We start from the raw sequence: 24,343 nt of genomic DNA, 5'->3' as shown, positions 1-24,343 counted from the left end.
GAAAAAAAAAATATATATATTATTGAGGAAATGTATTTATTGGTGTCTTTTCATTTTGATAAGAGATAAGAGAGAGGAAAAAAGAAATGAATTGAAATGTATTTTGTTGATATAAAAAAAAAAATCTAAATTGACCGATTAAGGTTGTCATTAGATTTGGGCTGGGCTGGGGTCGTGACAAAAAAATCTTCTGGAAAAAAATGTGGTCCCCAGATATTCTGACAGGAAAAAAAATGTGGTCCCCAGATATTCTGACAGGGAAAAAAATGTGGTCCCCAGATATTCTGACAGAAAAAAATGTGGTTCCCAGTTATTCTGACAGAAAAAAAATGTGGTCCCCAGATATTCTGACAGAAAAAAAATGTGGTTCCCAGATATTCTGACAGAAAAAATGTGGTCCCCAGATATTCAGACAGAAAAAAATGTGGTTCCCAGTTATTCTGACAGAAAAAAAATGTAGTCCCCAGATATTCTGACAGGAAAAAAAATGTGGTCCCAAGATATTCTGACAGAAAAAAAATGTGGTTCCCAGATATTCTGACAGAAAAAAAATGTGGTCCCCAGATATTCTGACAGAAAAAAAATGTGGTTCCCAGATATTCTGACAGAAAAAAATGTGGTCCCCGCTAAAACAGTTTGAATAGCAGCCTTTGTGATGCAGCGTTTCACTAGGTCTGTGGTTATATTCTATTAGAAACAACCTAAATAGACAAAGTTCTAGAATTCCTATTCAAATATGTCGCCTCTGAAGCAGGAGAGATGGAGGGAGATGATACATAAACTTGCCATCTACACATGTGATAATGATGGGGATGAAGGCCCCCCGCATTCACTAACAACAGATGTGGTTTACATGGACTTTGATGATAACGATACTGGCAGCAGTCTGCTTGTCATACTGTAGCATCTAGAGGAAATAGCCTACAGTACTTACCTGTTTAGTGGTGAAATAATCAGTCTTATAATACACTGTGTCTCCTAAACATAGCAGCTAGAGGAAATAGACTATGATGTTGTCAAGTTGTTGCCTGTAGTGGACGATATACAGGGTACTGTATTTACACTGAGTATGTAAAGAACTCCTTCCACAAAATCATTTTTTTTAACCTGTCTCCTCCCATTCATCTACACTGATTGAAGTGGATTTAACAGGTGACATCAATAAAGGGATCATAGCTTTCAGCTGGATTCACCTGGTCAGTTTATGTGACGGAAAGAGCAGGTGTTCTTAATGTTTTGTCCACTCAGTGTAAACACAAGGGTCCCGTCTTTGATGTTCTTGTTGCTTTCATTCCTTTCAAGTCAAAGGACGCCATAGTTCAACAACTCCCCATGAAGAGCCACGGGTAGGATTATATTATACCGTTATTTATTCATACATGGTCTTGGGCTGATGAAGAACACACTTCACCCAATACATTGACCCTCCTGACCTTCCCATGCTTTGTGAAAGTGCTTAGTGGTCAGTCCCCATGGATTTACAACCTCAGCTCCAGTGTTTAGTTAATGACAGTGATATTAGTGTTTTTTAAATGAGTCTGTATTTAACTATTAACTTTAATGACCAGCAGCACGATGGATTGGCAGTGATCACTGCTTCACTCACTCCCTCTGCCAACCTTCTGCAAGTCATACTGCTGCTATTCCCCATCCTCCGTAGGTTTAACAGAACAGGACCATGAGTCTTACTGCTGCTATTCCCCGTCCTCTGTAGGTTTAACAGAACAGGACCATGAGTCATACTGCTGCTATTCTCCATCCTCCGTAGGTTTAACACAACAGGACCATGAGTCTTACTGCTGCTATTCCCCATCATCCGTAGGTTTAACAGAACAGGACCACATCTGAGTCTTACTGCTGCTATTGCCCATCCTCCGTAGGTTTAACAGAACAGGACCACATCTGAGTCTTACTGCTGCTATTCCCCATCCTCCGTAGGTTTAACAGAACAGGGCCACATCTGAGTCTTACTGCTGCTATTCCCCATCCTCCGTAGGTTTAACAGAACAGGACCATGAGTCTTACTGGTGCTATTCTCCATCCTCCGTAGGTTTAACACAACAGGACCACATCTGAGTCTTACTGCTGCTATTCCCCACCCTCCGTAGGTTTAACAGAACAGGACGACATCTGAGTCTTACTGCTGCTATTCCCCATCCTCCGTAGGTTTAACAGAACAGGACCACATCTGAGTCATACTGCTGCTATTCCCCATCCACCGTAGGTTTAACAGAACAGGACCACATCTGAGTCATACTGCTGCTATTCCCCATCCTCCGTAGGTTTAACAGAACAGGACCACATCTGAGTCTTACTGGTGCTCTGGACCACATTTTGTTACGTTTTCACCGTATTCTAAAATGTACACACAATCTACACACAATACCCCATAATGACAAAGCAAAAATATGTTTAGGCATTTTTGCATATTTATTATTAAAAAAAGACTGAAATATTACATTTACATAAGTACTCAGACCCTCAGGACTTTGTTGAAGCACCTTTGGCAGTGATTACAGTCTTGAGTCTTCTTGGGTATGACGCTACAGGCTTGGCACACCTGTATTTTGGGAGCTTCTCCCATTGTTTTTTGCAGATCCTCTCAAGCTCTGTCAGGTTGAATGGGGAGCGTCGCTGTGCAGCTATTTTCAGGTCTCTCCAGAGAAGTTAGATTGTGTTAAAGTCTGGGCCCTGGCTTGGCCACTCAAGGACATTCAGATACTTTTCCCGAAGCCACTCCTGCATTGTCTTGATTGTGTGCTTTGGGTCGTTGTCCTATTGGAAGGTAAACTGTCTCCCAAGTCCGAGGTCCTGAGCACTCTGGAGCAGGTTTTCATCAAGGATCTCTCTGTACTTTGCTCCATTCAGCTTTCCCTCGATCCTGACTAATCTCTCAGTCCCTGCCTCTGATAAACACCCCCACAGCATTAAGCTGCCACCACTATGTTTCACCGTAGGGATGGTGCCAGGTTTCCTCCAGACGTGATGCTTTCCATTCAGCTCAAATAGTTCAATCTTGGTTTCATCAGACCAGAAAATCTTGTTTGTCATGGTTTGAAAGTCTTTAGGTGCCTTTTGGCAAACTAAGCAGGATACAAAGTGCCTTTTACTGAGGAGTGGCTTCCATCTGACCATACTACTATAAAGACCTGATTGGTGGAGTGCTGCAGAGATGGTTGTCCTTCTGGAAGGTTCTCTCATCTCCACAGAGAAACTCTGGAGCGGTGTCAAAGTGACCATCAGGTTCTTGGTCACCTCCCTGACCAAGGCTCTTCTCCCCCGATTGCTCAGTTTGGCCGGGCGGCCAGCTCTAGGAAGAGTCTTGGTGGTTCCAAACTTCTTCCATTTTAGAATGATGGAGGCCACTGTGTTCTTGGAGACCTTCAAAGTTGCAGACATTTTTTGTTACCCTTCCCCAGATCTGTGCCTCTACATGATCCTGTCTCGGAGCTCTACGGATAATTCCTTCGACCTCATGGCTTGGTTTTTGGACCTTATGTAGACAGGTGTGTGCCTTTCCAAGTCATATCCAATCAATTGAATTTACCACAGGTGGACTCCAATCAAGTTGTAAGAACATCTCAAGGATGATCAATGGAAACAGGATGCACCTGAACTCAATTTCGAGTCTCATAATAAAGGGTCTGAATACCTATGTAAATAAGGTTTTTCTAAAACAAATCTAAAAGCCTGTTTTTGCTTTGTCATTATGGGGTATTGTGATGTCATTATGGGGTATTGTGATGTCATTATGGGGTATTGTGTGTAGATTGATGAGGAAAAAAAAGATTTAACCAATTTCGGAATAAGTCTGTAACGTGAACAAAATGTGGAGAAAGTCAAGGGGGTCTGAATTATTTCCGAATGCACTGTAGGTTTAGCAGAGTTTTAGCAGTGTAAGTCTTAGGACAACAGCCTCTTGTTCTTCTAAGGAATCTGGAAATTGGAGCCAGATGCCTCTCCTACATTTATCTGGACAAGGGGCTTAATGAGAAAACAGCTTTAGACTAGATCTCTCCACCAGACAGAAGACAGAAGAGAAGAGCTTCAGTGTGTTCAGTGTGTGGTATAAAGAAACCCTCCGAGAGACTAATGGAATGGAAGATAAAAGATACAGGAAACAAAAAAGATTAACAGTACATTTACATTACATTTTAGTAATGTAGCCGATGCTCTAACCCAGAGCGACTTACATTAGTGTGCTTTTTTAAATGTTACTTTGGCATGCGATGGTTACTGTAGTTCATGGAAGCCACAGTGCTCTTGCGACTAGCAGGTAATGCTTGATGCATGAACTCTACACAACCTTTTTTAAAACGGTCCCCAAACTATGGCCTAAACAGCACACACACACAGCACACAAGGGGTTAACTGGCAATCCTTTTACCTAGGAGAGTAAAAGAGAATCGCAGCACAAGGTGGTCTAGAGCAATCAGACTCTTAGAGAAATAATTTAGCCCGGTGTCTGCAAGCACTAGCAGGACTCTACTCTCTCTCTCTGGCTTCCTTTCTGCCAAATCCAGCAGCCGCCTTCCACCACCATGCTGACCTTTAGAATATATCTCTCACCATCTGATTTCAGATTTAAACACAACTAATGGAGACTGGGCAAAGAGAGAGAGAGAGAGAGAGAGAGAGAGAGAAAACAGAGACAGAAAGATGCAGGTGTATTATACACTCTATTTGGAAGCTGGAAATGGAACTTCGATGGAGAGAAAAACCTATGAATTGAAACTTGTAAATATTCATAATACTAACATTCTGTGATGGATGCTTTCCTTTCAGTTAGAAGTTGAAATAGTGACATTTTCTATCATAAATTGTTTAGTATTCAGTATTCACTACGTACCTAATGAATGCAGTATTCATTACGCCTGGGGGACCTGACAGAACCATATACTTCTGTATTCAGGTGTGAAACACAGATCAATTATATGAAACAAAGATCAATTATATAAAGAATGATAGTAAAAAGCTTTGGGGCACCTTAAATGACAATTTAGGGAAAAAAAGCCAACTCGGCTCCATCATTCATTGAATCAGATGGCTCATTCATCACAAAGCCCACTGATATTGCCAACTACTTTAATGACTTTTTCATTGGCAAGATAAGCAAACTTAGGGATGACATGCCAGCAACAGATGCTGACACTACACATCCAAGTATATCAGACCAAATTATGAAAGACAAGAATTGTACTTTTGAATTCCGTAAAGTCAGTGTGGAAGAGGTGAAAAAAGTATTGTTGTCTATCAACAATGACAAGCCACCCTGGTCTGACATTCTGGATGGAAAATTACTGAGGATAATAGCAGATGATATTGCCACTGCTATTTGCCACATCTTCAATTTAAGCCTACTACAAAGTGTGTGCCCTTAGGCCTGGAGGGAAGCAAAAGTCATCCCGCAACCCAAGAATAGTAAAGCCCCCTTTACTGGCTGTAAAAGCCAACCAATCAGCCTGTTACCAACCCTTAGTAAACTTCTGGAAAAAATTGTGTTTTACCAGATAAAATAATATTTTACTGTAAACAAATTGACATCAGACTTTCAGCACGTTTATAGGGAAGGACATTGAACAAGCACAGCACTTACACAAATGACTGATAATTGGCTGAGAGAAATTGATGATAAAATGATTGCGGAGGCTGTCTTGTTAGCCTTCAGTGCAGCTTTTGACATTATCAATCACAGTCTGCTGGTGAAAAGTGTACGTGTTATGGCTTTACACCCCCTGCTATAATGTGGACTAAGAGTTACCTGTCTATCAGAACACAGTGAGTGTTCTTTAATGGAAGCCTGTCAAACATAATCCAGGTAGAATCAGGAATTCCCCAGGGCAGCTGTTTAGGCCCCTTGCTTTTTTCAATATTTACTAACGACATGCCACTGGCTTTGAGTAAAGCCAGAGTGTCTATGCATGCTGATGACTCAACACTATACACGTCAGCTACTACAGCAACTGAAATGACTGCAACACTCAACATCACTATTAAACCTCAACTAAATCTTGCAATAAATAATGTGGAAATTGAGCAAGTTCAGGTGATTAAACTGCTTGGAGTAAACCCCCCCCCCCCGGATTGTAAACTGTCATGGTCAAAACATATTGATACAACAGTAACTAAGATGATAAAGCACTGCTCTACCTTCTTAACAACACTATCAACAAGGCAGGACCTACAGGCCCTAGTTTCTACCTTCTTAACAACACTATCAACAAGGCAGGACCTACAGGCCCTAGTTTCTACCTTCTTAACAACACTATCAACAAGGCAGGACCTACAGGCCCTAATTTTGTCACACCTGGACTCGTGTGGTCAGATGCCACAAAGAGGGACTTAGGAAAATTACAATTGGCTTAGAACAGGGCATCACGGCTGGCCCTTGGATGGACACAGAGAGCTGATATTAATAATATGCATGTCAATCTCTCCTGGCTCAAAGTGGAGGACAGATTGATTTCATCACTACTTTTATTATGAGAGGTATTGACATGTTGAAAGCACTGAGCTGTCTGTCTAAACTACTGGCACACAGCTCAGACACCCATACACACCCCACAAGACATGCCACCAGAGGTCTCTTCACAGTCCCCAAGTCCAGAACAGACTATGGGAGGTGCACAGTACTTTAAAGAGCCATGACTACATGGAACTCTATTCCACATCAAGTAAGTGATGCAAGCAGTAAAATCTGATTAAAAAGACAGATTTAAAAACACCTTATGGAACAGTTGGGACTGTGAAGCAACACAACCATAGGCACACACACACACACACACACACACACACACACACACACACACACACACACACACACACACACACACACACACACGATAACATACACAATATACACACACATACACATGGATTTAGTGGTAGAGTAGGGGCCTGAGGGCACACAGTGTGTTGGGAAATCTGTGAATATATTATAATGCTTTTAACATTTTATAAAATGAATTAAATCTTCCTTGGCAACAGCTAATGGCGACCCATGAATAAACACAAATATAAATTTACTATGAACATACTGGGTTTGAATCTACCACAATTGCATGTTGGAAAACACAAATCTGATCGGCCGACTGTCCAGGGGAGCTAATGGAAACGTCTCAGTAATGTGTCGTTGATGGGATCTCAAGTTGAGTGGCAGATTGGTGGGGACATGTGTGAATTCAATATGCAGAGGTGTTTTGTGAAGGGGAAGGGGAGGAGAGAGGGGAGGAGAGGATAAGAGAAGAGAGAGGGAGAGGGGAGCGGAGGAGAGGAGAGGGGTGGAGGGGATAGGAGAAGAGAAAGGGAGAGAAGTGGAGGAGAAAGGAGTATAGGAGAGGAGAGGGGTGGAGGGGATAGGAGAAGAGAAAGGGAGAGAAGTGGAGGAGAAGGGAGTATAGGAGAGGAGAGGGGTGGAGGGGATAGGAGAAGAGAAAGGGAGAGAAGTGGAGGAGAAGGGAGTATAGGAGAGGAGTGGAGGGAGAGGAAGGGAGTCGGTTGGCTGACAGATTGTTAGGGGCATGTGTGAATTCAATATGCAGACGTGTTTTGTGGCAATCAAATCTTGGCTATCTATCTATTTACTGGTTGCTTTCCCTTCCCTCCCAACGTGGGGGAGGAGGTCTACATGGAGAGAACTGGGTCAAGTATTGGACCTTCAATTCAGACTATACACAGGCAGGCACACACAGGCAGGCACACACAGGCAGGCACGCACAGGCAGGCATGCACAGGCAGGCACGCACACATGCAAACACAACCTGGATGAGCACACAAACAACCAGGATGTGCACACACACTCACACACACACACACACACACATACACACACACACACACACACACACACACACACACACACACACACACACACGCACACACACACACACACACACACACACACAAACAACTGAAGGAGAAACTTTTCATTTTGAGAAACTCACAATCAGTTTTAGACATTTGAATAATACATACACATGGAGGCAGGGAGGGGTGACTGGACAATAAGTAGAGTTACATCTGGACAGGGAGGGGTGACTGGACAGCAAGACGAGTTACATTTTAACTGGGAGGTAGGGATGACTGTTCAATAAGTAGAGTTACTTATTCACCTTGAGGGGTGACTGGACAATAAGAAGAGTTATTTCTTAACAGGGAGGGGTGACTGGACGAAAATAAAAGTTACATATTGACAGGTGGGTTGACTGTTCAATAAGTAGAGTTACATATTCACCTTGAGGGTTGACAGTATAATATGTAGAGCTGCATCTTGACAGGGAGGGGTGAGTGGACAATAAGAAGAGTTACTTATTGACAGGGAGGGGTGACTGGACAATAAGAAGAGTTACTTATTGACAGGGAGGGGTGAGTGGACAATAAGAAGAGTTACTTATTGACAGGGAGGGGTGACTGGACAAAAATAAGAGTTACATCTTGACAGGGAGGGGTGACTGGACAAAAATAAGAGTTACATCTTGACAGGGATGGGGTGACTGGGACATAAGAGGGGTTACATTTTGGCAGGGAAGGGTGACCGGACATTAAGAAGAGTTACAGCGTGACAGGAAGGGGTAATTACATAATTTTACCAAATGTATTTCAATTTACTTTAGGCTGCTGTTATCGAATCCCGACCTATGCTTAGGCTACTCATCACATTAAGAATTGTATTTTATTGTGAACCTGCAACTATTTTACTAGATCGATGGTTTATTTCACCCCCTCCACATCTTGATAATTCGAAGAGCTACAGCTTGATGATAGGAAGAGCTACAGGTTGATAATAGGAAGAGCTACAGCTTGATAATAGGAAGAGCTACAGCTGATAATAGGAAGAGCTACAGCTGATAATAGGAAGAGCTACAGCTTGATAATAGGAAGAGCTACAGCTGATAATAGGAAGAGCTACAGCTTGATAATAGGAAGAGCTACAGCTGATAATAGGAAGAGCTACAGCTGATAATAGGAAGAGCTACAGCTTGATAATAGGAAGAGCTACAGCTGATAATAGGAAGAGCTACAGCTGATAATAGGAAGAGCTACAGCTGATAATAGGAAGAGCTACAGCTGATAATAGGAAGAGCTACAGGTTGATAATAGGAAGAGCTACAGCTGATAATAGGAAGAGCTACAGCTGATAATAGGAAGAGCTACAGCTGATAATAGGAAGAGCTACAGCTTGATAATAGGAAGAGCTACAGCTTGATAATAGGAAGAGCTACAGCTGATAATAGGAAGAGCTACAGCTTGATAATAGGAAGAGCTACAGCTTGATAATAGGAAGAGCTACAGCTGATAATAGGAAGAGCTACAGCTTGATAATAGGAAGAGCTACAGCTGATAATAGGAAGAGCTACAGCTGATAATAGGAAGAGCTACAGCTTGATAATAGGAAGAGCTACAGCTGATAATAGGAAGAGCTACAGCTGATAATAGGAAGAGCTACAGCTGATAATAGGAAGAGCTACAGCTTGATAATAGGAAGAGCTACAGCTGATGATAGGAAGAGCTACAGGTTGACATTTTAAGTTGTGAATGGAAATGGAATGTCTATATATTGTCTGCACGTCTCTCTCTCTCTCTCTCTCTCTCTCTCTCTCTCTCTCTCTCTCTCTCTCTCTCTCTCTCTCTCTCTCTCTCTCTCTCTCCATTATGCTTGATACGTACAACTATCTCGCTAATTCGCCCCCCCCCCATTTCCCTCTGCACCAAAACATATTTTTATATGAGAATTCACTTTGCACTTCCAGAGACACTTAGTAAAGCTCTGAACATCTAACTGCATGAATAATCATTAAGGCAACAGAAATCCATAATCTATTTTTAAAGAACTGAAAATTAATGCACAAACAACTGTGTCCAAATGAATGTAATTGGCTCCAGATGACTTCTGACGGTGTCTGCTAAAAGCTGTGTGTGTGTGTGTGTGTGTGTGTGTGTGTGTGTGTGTGTGTGTGTGTGTGTGTGTGTGTTGGTGCGTGCGCGTGTGCGTGTGCGCGGTTGGTTGAACATGGGAATCACTCTGGTGCAATCTCTGTCACCATGACAACGTAGTTCCCATCATTTCATTGGCCCTTGCTGTCTGAGTGGGCTACAATACTTCATGTTCTAATCTCCAAAAAGGAGAACATGAAAGCTGCTGAATGTGACAGACAATTAACATTACAGCATTTGTTTTAACTGGTATCTATGTAAGCATCTCTTCCAGAGCCACCATATCTTTGGGTCATAATTGGAGTCTCTGTAAGCATATCTTCTGGAAACACCGTATCTTTGATTCAGAAATGGTATTTTTGGATTATCAACTGCTTCACCACAAAGGATCATATTCAGAGATTACCCAGATACCCCTCTCTTCTAATATGATTATATACACTGTGTGTAAAAAACCCTCAAACAGTCTGTATATGTGTCTATAAACCCTCAAACAGTCTGTATCTGTGTCTATAAATCCATAAACAGTCTGTATATGTGTCTATAAATCCATAAACAGTCTGTATATGTGTCTATAAACCCTCAAACAGTCAGCAACTCACTGCCTTCCTGAAGACAAACAATGTATACGAAACGCTTCAGTCTGGTTTTAGACCCCATCATAGCACTGAGACTGAACTTGTGAAGGTGGTAAATGACCTTTTAATGACGTCAGACCGAGGCTCTGCATCTGTCCTCATGCTCCTAGATCTCAGTGCCGCTTTTGATACCATCGATCACCACATTCTTTTGGAGAGATTGGAAACCCAAATTGGTCTACATGGACAAGTTCTGGCCTGGTTTAGATCTTATCTGTCGGAAAGATATCAGTTTGTCTCTGTGAATGGTTCGTCCTCTGACAAATCAATTGTAAATTTCGGTGTTCCTCAAGGTTCCGTTCTAGGACCACTATTGTTTTCACTATATATTTTACCTCTTGGGGATGTCATTCGAAAACATAATGTTAAATTTCACTGCTATGCGGACGACACACAGCTGTACATTTCAATGAAACATGGTGAAGCCCCAAAATTGCCCTGGCTAGAAGCCTGTGTTTCAGACATAAGGAAGTGGATGGCTGCAAATTTTCTACTTTTAAACTCGGACAAAACAGAGATGCTTGTCCTAGGTCCCAAGAAACAAAGAGATCTTCTGTTGAATCTGACAATTAATCTGGATGGTTGTACAGTCGTCTCAAATAAAACTGTGAAGGACCTCGGCGTTACTCTGGACCCTGATCTCTCTTTTGAAGAACATATCAAGACTGCTTCAAGGACAGCTTTTTTCCATCTACGAAACATTGCAAAAATCAGAAACTTTCTGTCCAAAAATGACGCAGAAAAATTAATCCATGCTTTTGTTACTTCTAGGCTCGACTACTGCAATGCTCTACTTTCCGGCTACCCGGATAAAGCACTAAACAAACTTCAGTTAGTGCTAAATACGGCTGCTAGAATCCTGACTAGAACCAAAAAATTTGATCATATTACTCCAGTGCTAGCCTCCCTACACTGGCTTCCTGTTAAGGCAAGGGCTGATTTCAAGGTTTTACTGCTAACCTACAAAGCATTACATGGGCTTGCTCCTACCTATCTTTCCGATTTGGTCCTGCCGTACATACCTACACGTACGCTACGGTCACAAGACGCAGGCCTCCTAATTGTCCCTAGAATTTCTAAGCAAACGGCTGGAGGTAGGGCTTTCTCCTATAGAGCTCCATTTTTATGGAATGGTCTGCCTACCCATGTGAGAGACGCAGACTCAGTCTCAACCTTTAAGTCTTTACTGAAGACTTATCTCTTCAGTAGGTCCTATGATTAAGTATAGTCTGGCCCAGGAGTGTGAAGGTGAACGGAAAGGCTGGAGCAACGAACCGCCCTTGCTGTCTCTGCCTTGTCGGTTCCCCTCTTCCCACTGGGATTCTCTGCCTCTAACCCTTTTACAGGGGCTGAGTCACTGACTTACTGGTGTTCTTCCATGCCGTCCATGGGAGGGGTGCGTCACTTGAGTAGGTTGAGCCACTGACGTGGTCTTCCTGTCTGGGTTGGCGCCCCCCCCTTGGGTTGTGCCGTGGCGGACATCTTTGTGGGCTATACTCGGCCTTGTCTTCGGACGGTAAGTTGGTGGTTGTAGATATCCCTCTAGTGGTGTGGGGGCTGTGCTTTGGCAAAGTGGGTGGGGTTATATCCTGCCTGTTTGGCCCTGTCCGGGGGTATCATCGGATGGGGCCACAGTGTCTTCTGATCCCTCCTGTCTCAGCCTCCAGTATTTATGCTGCAGTAGTTTATGTGTCGGGGGGCTAGGGTCAGTCTGTTACATCTGGAGTATTCTCTTGTCTTATCCGGTGTCCTGTGTGAATGTAAATATGCTCTCTCTAATTCTCTCTTTCTCTCTTTCTTTCTTTCTCTCGGAGGACCTGAGCCCTAGGACCATGCCTCAGGACTACCTGGCATGATGACTCCTTGCTGTCCCCAGTCCACCTGGCCATGCTGCTGCTCCAGTTTCAACTGTTCTGCCTGCGGCTACGGAACCCTGACCTGTTCACCGGACGTGCTTGTTGCACCCTCGACAATTACTATGATTATTATTGTTTGACCATGCTGGTCATTTACGAACATTTTAACATCTTGACCATGTTCTGTTATAATATCCACCCGGCACAGCCAGAAGAGGACTGGCCACCCCTCATAGCCTGGTTCCTCTCTAGGTTTCTTCCTAGGTTTTTGGCCTTTCTCAGGAGTTTTTCCTAGGGAGTTTTTCCCAGCCACCGTGCTTCTTTCACATGCATTGCTTGCTGTTTGGGGTTTTAGGCTGGGTTTCTGTACAGCACTTTGAGATTTTCAGCTGTACGAAGGGCTATATAAATAAATTTGATTTGATTTGATTTGATTTGTATATGTTTTGTTGACATTCTAACCAGTGTGATATAATGTTGTTTATGTGCTATTTCACACCCTCTCACCATATGGTTTAGATCTGAGTGCTATATCATGCAATATTGAAACATTTCACACTGTGAGACTCCCAAGGGTCTAAGGGAAACAGTTTTTGTTTTTCTAATATATTTTTCCTTTACTTTCTGTTGTGGGTGAACTCTGAGGTAAAAGGATATGTGGCTGGTGTAGTCTTTTTTTGTTGAAGGGAATGCAAAAGCACTCTATTACAAGCCTGTGTTCCAAACAGCATCCTATTCCCTATTAAGCGCACTACTTTTTTACCAGAGCCAGGTGTACCGTACAGTACATTTGCTCAAGGCCGTACATCTAGTCAATACTGTCTCCTCACGTTTTCTTTCAAAAGTGTTAAAACCTCTTAAGGATCTGCCCTTTAAAAAAAAAAAATTTGCCTAAAATTACATACCCAAATCTAACTGCCTGTAGCTCAGGCCCTGAAGCAAGGATATGCATTTTGTTGGTATCATTTGAAAGGAAACACTTTATAATTTGTGGAAATGTGAAAGGATTGTAGGAGAATATAACACAATAGATCTGGTAAAAGATAATACAAAGAAAAAATAAACTATTATTTGGTATTTTTTGTACCGTCAACTTTGAAATGCAAGAGAAAGGCCATAATGTATTATTCCAGCCCAGCTGCAATTTCGATTTTGGCCACTAGATGGCAGCAGTGTATGGGCAAAGTCTTAGACTGATCAAATGAACCATTGTATTTCTGTAAAAAATGCTGTATCAAGACTGCCCAAATATGCCTAATTTGTTTTCAAGTTCAAAACTGTGCACTCTCCTCAAACAATAGTATGGTATTCTTTCCCTGTAACAATTACTGTAAATTGGACAGTGCAGTTAGATTAACAAGAATGTAAGCTTTATGCCAATGTCAGATATGTCTTTGTCCTGGGAAATGTTCTTCTTCCTTACAACCTCATGCTAATCACATTAGCCTACGTTAGCTCAACCGTCCCGTGGAAGGGACACCAATACCAAAGAAGTTTTAAAACACTTGTTTGAAATTAAAACATGGACCCTATCACGTCCTGAGCATAGAAAGCTTTTATTTTCTATGGTAGAGTAGGTCAGGGCATGACAGGATTTTTTCTAGTTGTTATTTTCTATGTTCTATTTTCTATGTTTAGGTGATTGGTGTGATTCCCAATTAGAGGCAGCTGGTAATCGTTGTCTCTAATTGGGGATCATACTTAATTAGCTTGTTTTTCACTGGGGGGTTATGGGATATTGTTTATGTATAGTTGTATTATAGTCACGGTTCGTCTATTCTTTATTTGTTTTGTATTTGCATTACGTTTCACTTTATAATAAATTATGTGGAACGCTACTCACGCTGTGCCTTGGTCTGATCATTTTCATGACGAACGTGACAGACCCAGACAATGCTGTCCCCTTTCTCCCCTTGTATTAACATAAAGGGGAGGTAAATAAAAGTTCAATTTAAAAAATATATATACATATAAAATAAAATTGTATTCACAGTATCGCCATGAGGACATTAGTGGAGTGAACAGTAAGAAAACATAATCATCCCTCTATGGTTTGTCTTACAGTATTTGATCTTGGATGTCGTTGTTTAGCTGGAGTGCTCTTCCATTCCATTCCCAGCCCTGTCTGTTGTTCAGAATAAAAACATAACTTAAAACACCAATGAAATAATAATAACATGAAAAAGATTACTGAACTCAATTTAAAGAGGCTATTGTATTGAGACGGGTGCTCCTCTCCTCTCTGCTCTAATTAGTTAAGAGGCCTATTTCTTGCCCAGTGTTGAGGGCCTGTTAATAAATCCTATTACCAGGCAGTTAACACGCACGCACGCACACGCACACACACACACGCATGCACACACACACACACACACACACACACACACACACACACGCACACAAACACACACACACGCACGCACGCACACACACACACATACGTTATGTTCCTCTGTCCTCGTGGGGACCTCTAATTTCCATTCCAAATCATATTTTCCTTAAGATGTAGCCCTAAACCAAACCCTAAACTTAACCCCTAACCCTAAACCTAACCACCAACCCCTAACCCTTACCCTAATTCTAACCCTAACCTAAACCTTACCCCTTAACTTAAAATAGCCTTTGTCCTCATGGGGACATGGGAAATGTCCCCACGAGGGCGGAATTGTCCTTGTTTTAGTGTCCTTATGGGGACTTTGGGCAATTTTAGATCCCCACAAGGATAGAATAAACCCCCTCAGCTAGATAACTCTGTAGGTGGGGTTTGAGTATGGCAGGATGTCAGTAGTGGTGTTACATCATGATGATTGGCAACAGCGTTTTGCTATCAATGTCTCATAACTTCCTATGTTGTTTAATCTATGGGTATGTTTGTGTCTGTGTCTCAAAATGCACACTATTTCATATATAGTGCGTAACTTTTTGACTAGGGCCCGTAGTGCACTATAAAAGAGAAAGGGGTTCCATTTGGAGCTCAACCTGTGATTGTATTCCATCCAAGCCCGCGTTTACACGGGCAGCCAAATTATTATATTTTTACTACTAATTGGTCTTTTGACCAATCACATCTGAACTTTTCACATCAGATCTTTTTCAGAGCTGATCTGATTGGTCGAAATACAAATGAGTGGGGAAAATATAAGCTAAGAATTGGGCCACCTGTCTAAACAGCCTGAGAGACTCGTAATCATTGTTCCTGTCCTTCAGAGCTTAATGATATGAAATCAGCAGTGCCATGGTCTGGTATGAATCCTCAGGAAAAAGGAAACAGTTACAGTTACAAATATGAATCCTGTAATGATGGTTCGTATCTATCTGCCCTCTGTACCTGTCTCCCTCTTTCCTTCTGGTTGGCTTATCATTTCAGGAAAAACATAGAAACACTGCCATGTTTGGAACAGTAGATAACCCTTGTGATTTTAAGGGTGACATAGATAACCCCTGTGATTTTAGGGTGACATAGATAACCCTGTGATTTTAAGGGTGACATTAATAACCCATGTGGTTTTAAGGGTGACATAGATAACCCTTGTGATTTTAAGGGTGACATAGATAACCCTTGTGATTTTAGGGTGACATAGATAACCCCTGTGATTTTTAAGGGTGACATAGATAACCCTTGTGATTTGAAGGGTGACATAGATAACCCCTGTGATTTTAGGGTGACATAGATAACCCCTGTGATTTTTAAGGGTGACATAGATAACCCCTGTGGTTTTAAGGGTGACATAGATAACCCTTGTGAATTTAGGGTGACATAGATAAACCCTGTGATTTTAGGGTGACATAGATAACCCCTGTGATTTTAGGGTGACATAGATAACCCCTGTGATTTTAAGGGTGACATAGATAACCCTTGTGGTTTTTAAGGGTGACATAGATAACCCTTGTGGTTTTAAGGGTGACATAGATAACCCTTGTGATTTTAGGGTGACATAGATAACCCCTGTGATTTTAGGGTGACATAGATAACCCTTGTGATTTTAAGGGTGACATAGATAACCCCTGTGGTTTTAAGGGTGACATAGATAACCCTTGTGATTTTAGGGTGACATAGATAACCCCTGTGATTTTAAGAGTGACATAGATAACCCTTGTGGTTTTAGGGTGACATAGATAACCCTTGTGATTTTAGGGTGATATAGATAACCCTTGTGATTTTAAGGGTGACATAGATAACCCCCTGTGGTTTTAGGGTGACATAGATAACCCTTGTGATTTTAGGGTGATATAGATAACCCTTGTGATGTAGGGTGACATAGATAGCCCCCTGGGGTTTTAGGGTGACAGATAATCCTTGTGGTTTTAGGGTAACATAAATAACCCCTGTGGTTTTAGGGTGACATAGATAAACCCTTGTGATTTTAAGGGTGACATAGATAACCCCTGTGGTTTTTAAGGGTGACATAGATAACCCCTGTGGTTTTTAAGGGTGACATAGATAACCCCTGTGGTTTTAGGGTGACATAGATAAACCCTTGTGATTTTAGGGTGACATAAATAACCCCTGTGGTTTTAGGGTGACATAGATAACCCCTGTGGTTTTAGGGTGACATAGATAAACCCTTGTGATTTTAGGGTGACATAAATAACCCCTGTGGTTTTAGGGTGACATAGATAACCCCTGTGGTTTTAGGGTGACATAGATAAACCCTTGTGATTTTAGGGAGACATAGATAACCCCTGTGGTTTTAGGGTGACATAGATAACCCCTGTGATTTTAGGGAGACATAGATAACCCCTGTGGTTTTAGGGTGACATAGATAACCCCTGTGGTTTTAGGGTGACATAGATAACCCCTGTGGTTTTAGGGTGACATAGATAACCCCTGTGGTTTAGGGTGACATGGTCCAGACTATGTGGTTCAGGACCCAAAGAAGAACAGTTTTTCTTTACATTTACGTCAATTATCAGACTCTCCTACACAGAGCATCTTACAATTTTCACTGAAGTATGTAGAATACAGTATTTATATACAGTATACTCACCCAGAATAAACTAAAACGACATACCCACATGTTTTAGTATCAACAGAGAATATATTTGTTAACAGAAACACCAAACTCCAGTAAGTAGAACTCTCTACTTGTGTCCTTGAAAACAAATAGGCCTTCATGTAATTCAAACCTCAAGCGTGCTTTTGTTTTTCTGTTAAAGCCATAAAGCTTGTTATTGCAGACTTCCTCTCTCTCTCACGCACAGGGCTCGCATTTACCTTCAACTCTGTCTGCATTCCTTCATAGACTGGTAGTCATTACGTGCTTTGTTGATTCTTAAGTGCCAAGATAATTGCTATGGGCAGCAGTGAAAGTAGGTTGATTACAGTCTACTGCTGGCTCTTGTGAATTCTAATTGATCCAAGTGAGAGCTTCCCAATCCATCTCTATCGTCTGGGGCGAGGAACTCACATCCCCCTTGATATCAACTGTTATTCTCAACTGTGTTCAAGATCGATAGACTTGGTCATCATCTACACGTCCTGGAGAATGCAGGGTCTACAGATAAGAATTAGCCAGCTGGCTAAATATGGGACATTTACATTGGCACGTCAATGGTCTTCCCTGTGCCTCAGTTGGTAGAGCATGGTGTTTGCAACGCCAGCATGGTGTGTGCAACGCCAGGGTTGTGGGTTTGATTCCCACGGGGGGGCAGTACAAAAAAAAAATGCATAAAATGTATGAAATGTATGCATTCACTACTGTAAGTCGCTCTGGATAAGAGCGTCTGCTAAATGACTAAAATGTAAAATGTACAAATAGCAAGGAATGTCTAGGCCAATGGTTTGGTGCTTGTTGTACTGTGCTTCTGTAACAGAATTGGTTCGGTGATCATGCTCAGGTGATGAGTAACATTGCTTGAGACCGAAAGAGTTTTGATAAGGCAAAAGAAAGTATTAATTCTGATGTCTGGTCTAATGGTTTGATTCTTGTTGTACTGTGCTTCTGTAACAGCAAGGGTTCGGTGATCATGCTCAGGTGATTAGTAACATTGCACGAGACCGGCAGAGTTGCTACGCTTTGGTTTTAGTGAGCTAATGAACTATTCCCGACATGCAGGAGACCTGTTTTTTTTTAACCACATCAATCACACCCCAGAGGTCACCCAGAGGTCATGTAGGTGATATGTTTAACAAAATGATGGAAGCTCAGTGATGTAGTTACTAGTTCCTTTCTAAAACAGCAGTGTCCCTCAACTGTCAGTGCGCTTCCACATTTGTCAAAGGGAGTTTTTTTTTGTAACTATTAATTTAAAAGGGGGTACGTTTGAAGTGTGATGGTCCCTTCGCTAGTTTCTCTCCCAGTGCTGTGGAATTTGTTAGTAAAACATATATAAGACGTATGTGGGTACGTCCTGATTGGCACCCTATAGATGTTTATCACACTGTGGCAATGTCCTGATTGGCACCCTATAGATGTTTATCACACTGTGGAAACGTCCTGATTGGCACCCTATAGATGTTTATCACACTGTGGGAACGTCCTGATTGGCCCCCTATAGATGTTTATCACACTGTGGGTAAGTCGTGATTGGCACCCTATAGATGTTTATCACACTGTGGTAACGTCCTGATTGGCCCATAAGGCCCAGGGCTTTGATCAAAAGTAATACACTATATAGGGATAGGCTGCCATGTTGGATGAAGCCTGTGCTTACAGGACATTCAATGTTGTTCAAATGTCGTTCAATGTCATCAGAGAAGGAAATAGGCTCTGCCATAGGGGTTTGTCTTATTGACGGTGTAGAGATGGCCGTTCTCCTTGGGAGGTTTTTGCGCGTTATGTATCAGAACCAGAAGAATCCTCTTTCAGCAGAACCCTTGCCCTTTTTTCATTACCACGGTAGGTGAACCACGCTACACACTGTAAGGTAAAAACTTTCTCCGCTCACACGTTTTGATTTAGCGTTTCTTAGCAAGTAAACAAACAAGACACGCTCTTACTGTAGGCAAAACACACACTGTCTGTTGCCATGATAGCTAGCGTCGGCAACGGTCATGCATATTCAGAGGAATGTAGGCAGGTCTAAGTTATGTAAGCGTCCTCAGCTGCCACCTCCTAGGGTGATTGTATGTATTATTCAGGTTGATGGAGCTGAAGAGTTATGCTTGATAGCCAGACACACAATCCACAAGCCAATCACAATGTTATGGTAGAGACACTCCATCAGCCAATCACAGGGTTATGATAGAGACACTCCATCAGCCAATCACAGGGTTATGGTAGAGACACTCCATCAGCCAATCACAGGGTTATGATAGAGACACTCCATCAGCCAATCACAGGGTTATGGTAGAGACACTCCATCAGCCAATCACAGGGTTATGATAGAGACACTCCATCAGCCAATCACAGGGTTATGGTAGAGACACTCCACCAGCCAATCACAACATTATGGTAGAGACACTCCACCAGCCAATCACAGGGTTATGGTAGAGACACTCCATCAGCCAATCACAACATTATGGTAGAGACACTCCACCAGCCAATCACAGGGTTATGATAGAGACACTCCATCAGCCAATCACAGGGTTATGGTAGAGACACTCCATCAGCCAATCACAGGGTTATGATAGAGACACTCCATCAGTCAATCACAGGGTTATGGTAGAGACACTCCATCAGCCAATCACAGGGTTATGGTAGAGACACTCCATCAGCCAATCACAGCGTTATGGTAGAGACACTCCATCAGCCAATCCAAAGAGCTAGGTTTTACACAGCTACGTTACACACACCACACACACACACACACACACACACACACACACACACACACACACACACACACACACACACACACACACACACACACACACACACACACACACACCACAAGCCAATGAAAGAACTACACTAAACACACACTTCTCCATACACTGTACCTCAATCTGATCTGCTCACCCTTCCCAATCATTTGTGCTCGCAGATGGGACTAAATGTCACCAAGCCCTCCTGTAGACACACATTATATTCAGATGAATAGACCTGAGAGAGGATAGCAAAACAATCCACTCTGAGTCTCTCTCTCTCTCTCTCTCTCTCTCTCTCTCTCTCTCTCTCTCTCTCTCTCTCTCTCTCTCTCTCTCTCTTCTCTCTCTCTCTCTCTCTCTCTCTCTCTCTCTCTCTCTCTCTCTCTCTCTCTCTCTCTCTCTCTCTCTCTCTCTCTCTCTCTCTCTCTCTCTCTCTCTCTCTCTCTCTCTCTCTCAATTCAATAGACTATATTGACGTGGCAAGTTAAATGACTTACATTGTCAAAGTATACATATAACAAAAATGGTGGGACCAACAGCAATAGTAATGTGCTCCCGGGTGGAGCAGGGGTCTAGTGCACTGCATCTTAGTGCAAGAGGCGTCACTACAGTCCCTGGTTCATCTCCAGGCTGTATCACATCTGGCTGTGATTGGGAGTCCCATAGGGCGGCGCACAATTGGCCCAGCGTCATCTGGATTTGGCCAGGGGTAGGCCGTCATTGTAAATAAGACTTTGTTCTTTAACTGACTTGCCTAGTTAAATCAAAGTAGTAGATGAAATGGGATTACCATTAACAGAAACTATAACAGTATTAATGAGAACAACAATACATTAAAACAATAGCAGTAGACCAGTCTCAACTTGATTGAGATGCCACATGACATGTTATGAAAGGCAAAAACTAAATGGGAAATATTATTGACATTACATTGCGTTGCATCTCTCTGTCTCTGTCTAACAGCAGCGTGTTTCCACATTGTTCAGTATTTGTATGGAAGGGAGAAATGCACACAAATGAAAATCTGAATATTATAGATGAATGGAACGAATGAATAATATGTCTCATAGCAGACCTGCCCCTTTTTCTACACAACAGACATTATGATGAGGGAAACATGACTCGTTTGCATACTGACAGAACACAGGAGGATCATTCAACTCTTTGCAGATGAAATAGTGTTCTGTAGATTTCAGTCTGAGTGTTCTGAGTGTTCAGAGGAATAGGATTGCAGGCAGAGAAGAAGAATGTGAGCTGTAACACAAAACATTGCTTCTTGTTCTTCTTCTTCAATGTGTTGGTAATGAGTGTCTTAACTTCAATTTACTCCTAAAATGACATACCCAAATCTAACTGCCTGTAGCTCAGGACCTGAAGCAAGGATATGCATATTCTTGGTACCATTTGAAAGGAAACACTTTGAAGTTTGTGGAAATGTGAAAGGAATGTAGGAGAATATAAAACATTAGATCTGGTAGAAGATAATACATAGAAAAAAACAGAGGTCCTGTAGACTCTGGGCAACACGACCAGTCACTATTACTGAGGTCCTTTAGACTCTGGGCAACACGACCAGTCACTATTACTGAGGTCCTGTAGACTCTGAGCAACACGACCAGTCACTATTACTGAGGTCCTGTAGACTCTGGGCAACACGACCAGTCACTATTACTGAGGTCCTGTAGACTCTGGGCAACACGACCAGTCACTATTACTGAGGTCCTGTAGACTCTGGGCAACACGACCAGTCACTATTACTGAGGTCCTGTAGACTCTGGGCAACACGACCAGTCACTACTACTGAGGTCCTTTAGACTTTGGGCAACATGACCAGTCACTACTACTGAGGTCCTGTAGACTCTGGGCAACACGACCAGTCACTATTACTGAGGTCCTGTAGACTCTGGGTAACACGACCAGTCACTATTACTGAGGTCCTGTAGACTTTGGGCAACATGACCAGTCACTACTACTGAGGTCCTTTACACTCTGGGCAACACGACCAGTCACTATTACTGAGGTCCTGTAGACTCTGGGCAACACGACCAGTCACTATTACTGAGGTCCTGTAGACTCTGGGTAACACGACCAGTCACTATTACTGAGGTCCTGTAGACTCTGGGTAACACGACCAGTCACTACTACTGAGGTCCTGTAGACTCTGGGCAACACGACCAGTCACTATTACTGAGGTCCTGTAGACTCTGGGCAACACGACCAGTCACTATTACTGAGGTCCTGTAGACTCTGGGCAACACGACCAGTCACTGCTACTGAGGTCCTGTAGACTCTGGCTAACACGACCAGTCACTATTACTGAGGTCCTGTAGACTCTGGGCAACACGACCAGTCACTATTACTGAGGTCCTGTAGACTCTGGGCATCACGACCAGTCACTACTACTGAGGTCCTGTAGACTCTGGGCAACACGACCAGTCACTATTACTGAGGTCCTGTAGACTCTGGGCAACACGACCAGTCACTATTACTGAGGTCCTGTAGACTCTAGGCAACAATTTTAGGAGTTATTTATTTGTCATTTCTAACGTTCCTTCACCAACGACCCCTCTCTGTTTATTTCTTTTCATCACACCATTAGGATATAGATATAACAGCGTGGTTGATGTTTCATGTTTGTTATCACAGCAGTAATCAACACAACCTTCCTGCCAAGTAACCCCAGAAAAGACTGTTGTTCATCTGTCAGCAGGGTTTATACCTTTCCCATCATGACTCTCGTGGTTTTGTTAGGGGACAAACTTTACCGCCAGGATCATTCCATAAAAACACCAGTAATTGCTAAAAAAAAAAGAGTCTTAAAAAACTCATAGATTATCTTCTGTACCTCGTAATGAAGAGGGTCAATTCTAACCACATGTTTCTGTGTCTTTTTATCTCTGTTCCTTTTTGACGGTAATGTAGATATACTAATCTATAGAAATACCGACAAGATCTAATGGTTTTCACTTCAGTTATTCAATGTTTGTCCATGTTTAGGCATGAATTCCTACTGCTTAAGGTAAGGGTTGAAAATGCAGCAGTTTTTATCTCAATATCAAATAATGTCTGGGTAACAATTAAATATCTTTCTGTGATTGTTTTAATTTTTCTCAAGCAATAATTTTGCTAGGACTGTCTGGTAGTGGTCTTAGTAGGGGAGGGGAAACGTGAAAACTAGCTGTTATTGGCAGAGAGGTTAGGCTCTCTCTCTCTCTCTCTCTCTCTCTCTCTCTCTCTCTCTCTCTCTCTCTCTCTCTCTCTCTCTCTCTCCTCTCTCTCTCTCTCTCTCTCTCTCTCTCTCTCTCTCTCTCTCTCTCTCTCTCTCTCTCTCTCTCTCTCTCTCTCTCTCTCTCTCTCTCTCTCTCTCTCTCTCTCTCTCTCTCTCTCTCTCTCTCTCTATTGTTATTTACCGCATGGTGATGTCATCAGGCAGGCCAAAACTCCATCCCACCAAAACAATGCTGATATTTCAGTCGGTCTTTCAAACAGCTCTTACACTAAAATGGTATTATCGTTTTCACAATTCCACAGTATTATTATTATTATTTATTCCAAAACAAATCATGTTTTTGACTACACTGGGCCTTTAAAGTTTATTATAGGGTTAAAATTAATTCTGACTGGTTAAGGTAAGGGTTAAAGGTAAGGGTTAAGGTAAGGGTTAAGGTAAGGGTTAAGGTAAGGGTTAAGGCACTAGGTTTGAACCTGCAATCCTCTGAGCCAGAGCGTACTGTTTGAGAGCTTCCTCTATCCCCATCCACAATACCCTAACAAGCCGCCATCCTATTGTAATAGATGTTCATGTTTCCCCTAGTGGACAGTATTGAGGACATCTCCCTACTAGATGGTAATAGGTGCTCACGTTGCCCCTAGTGGACAGTATTGAGGACATCTCCCTACTAGATGGTAATAGGTGCTCACGTTGCCCCTAGTGGACAGTATTGAAGACATCTCCCTACTAAATGGTAATAGGTGCTCAAGATGCCCCTAGTGGGGCGACCTGGACAAACGTTGAATACTGAAGTGGACCTGGTATGATCTGACTGCCAAAGAGAAGCAGAACGAGAGAAGATTCTACAACACAAAAAAATAAACTGGAGGATGAATCGCCTGTCCTTTTCAAACCCTCCTTCTTTTTCACATTCATTCTCCCAGAGTTCTGTTCT

The sequence above is a fragment of the Salmo trutta genome, chromosome 10, assembly GCF_901001165.1.
Source record: "Salmo trutta chromosome 10, fSalTru1.1, whole genome shotgun sequence".
Lineage (NCBI taxonomy): Eukaryota > Metazoa > Chordata > Actinopteri > Salmoniformes > Salmonidae > Salmo > Salmo trutta.
This window is presented reverse-complemented; position numbering follows the sequence as displayed.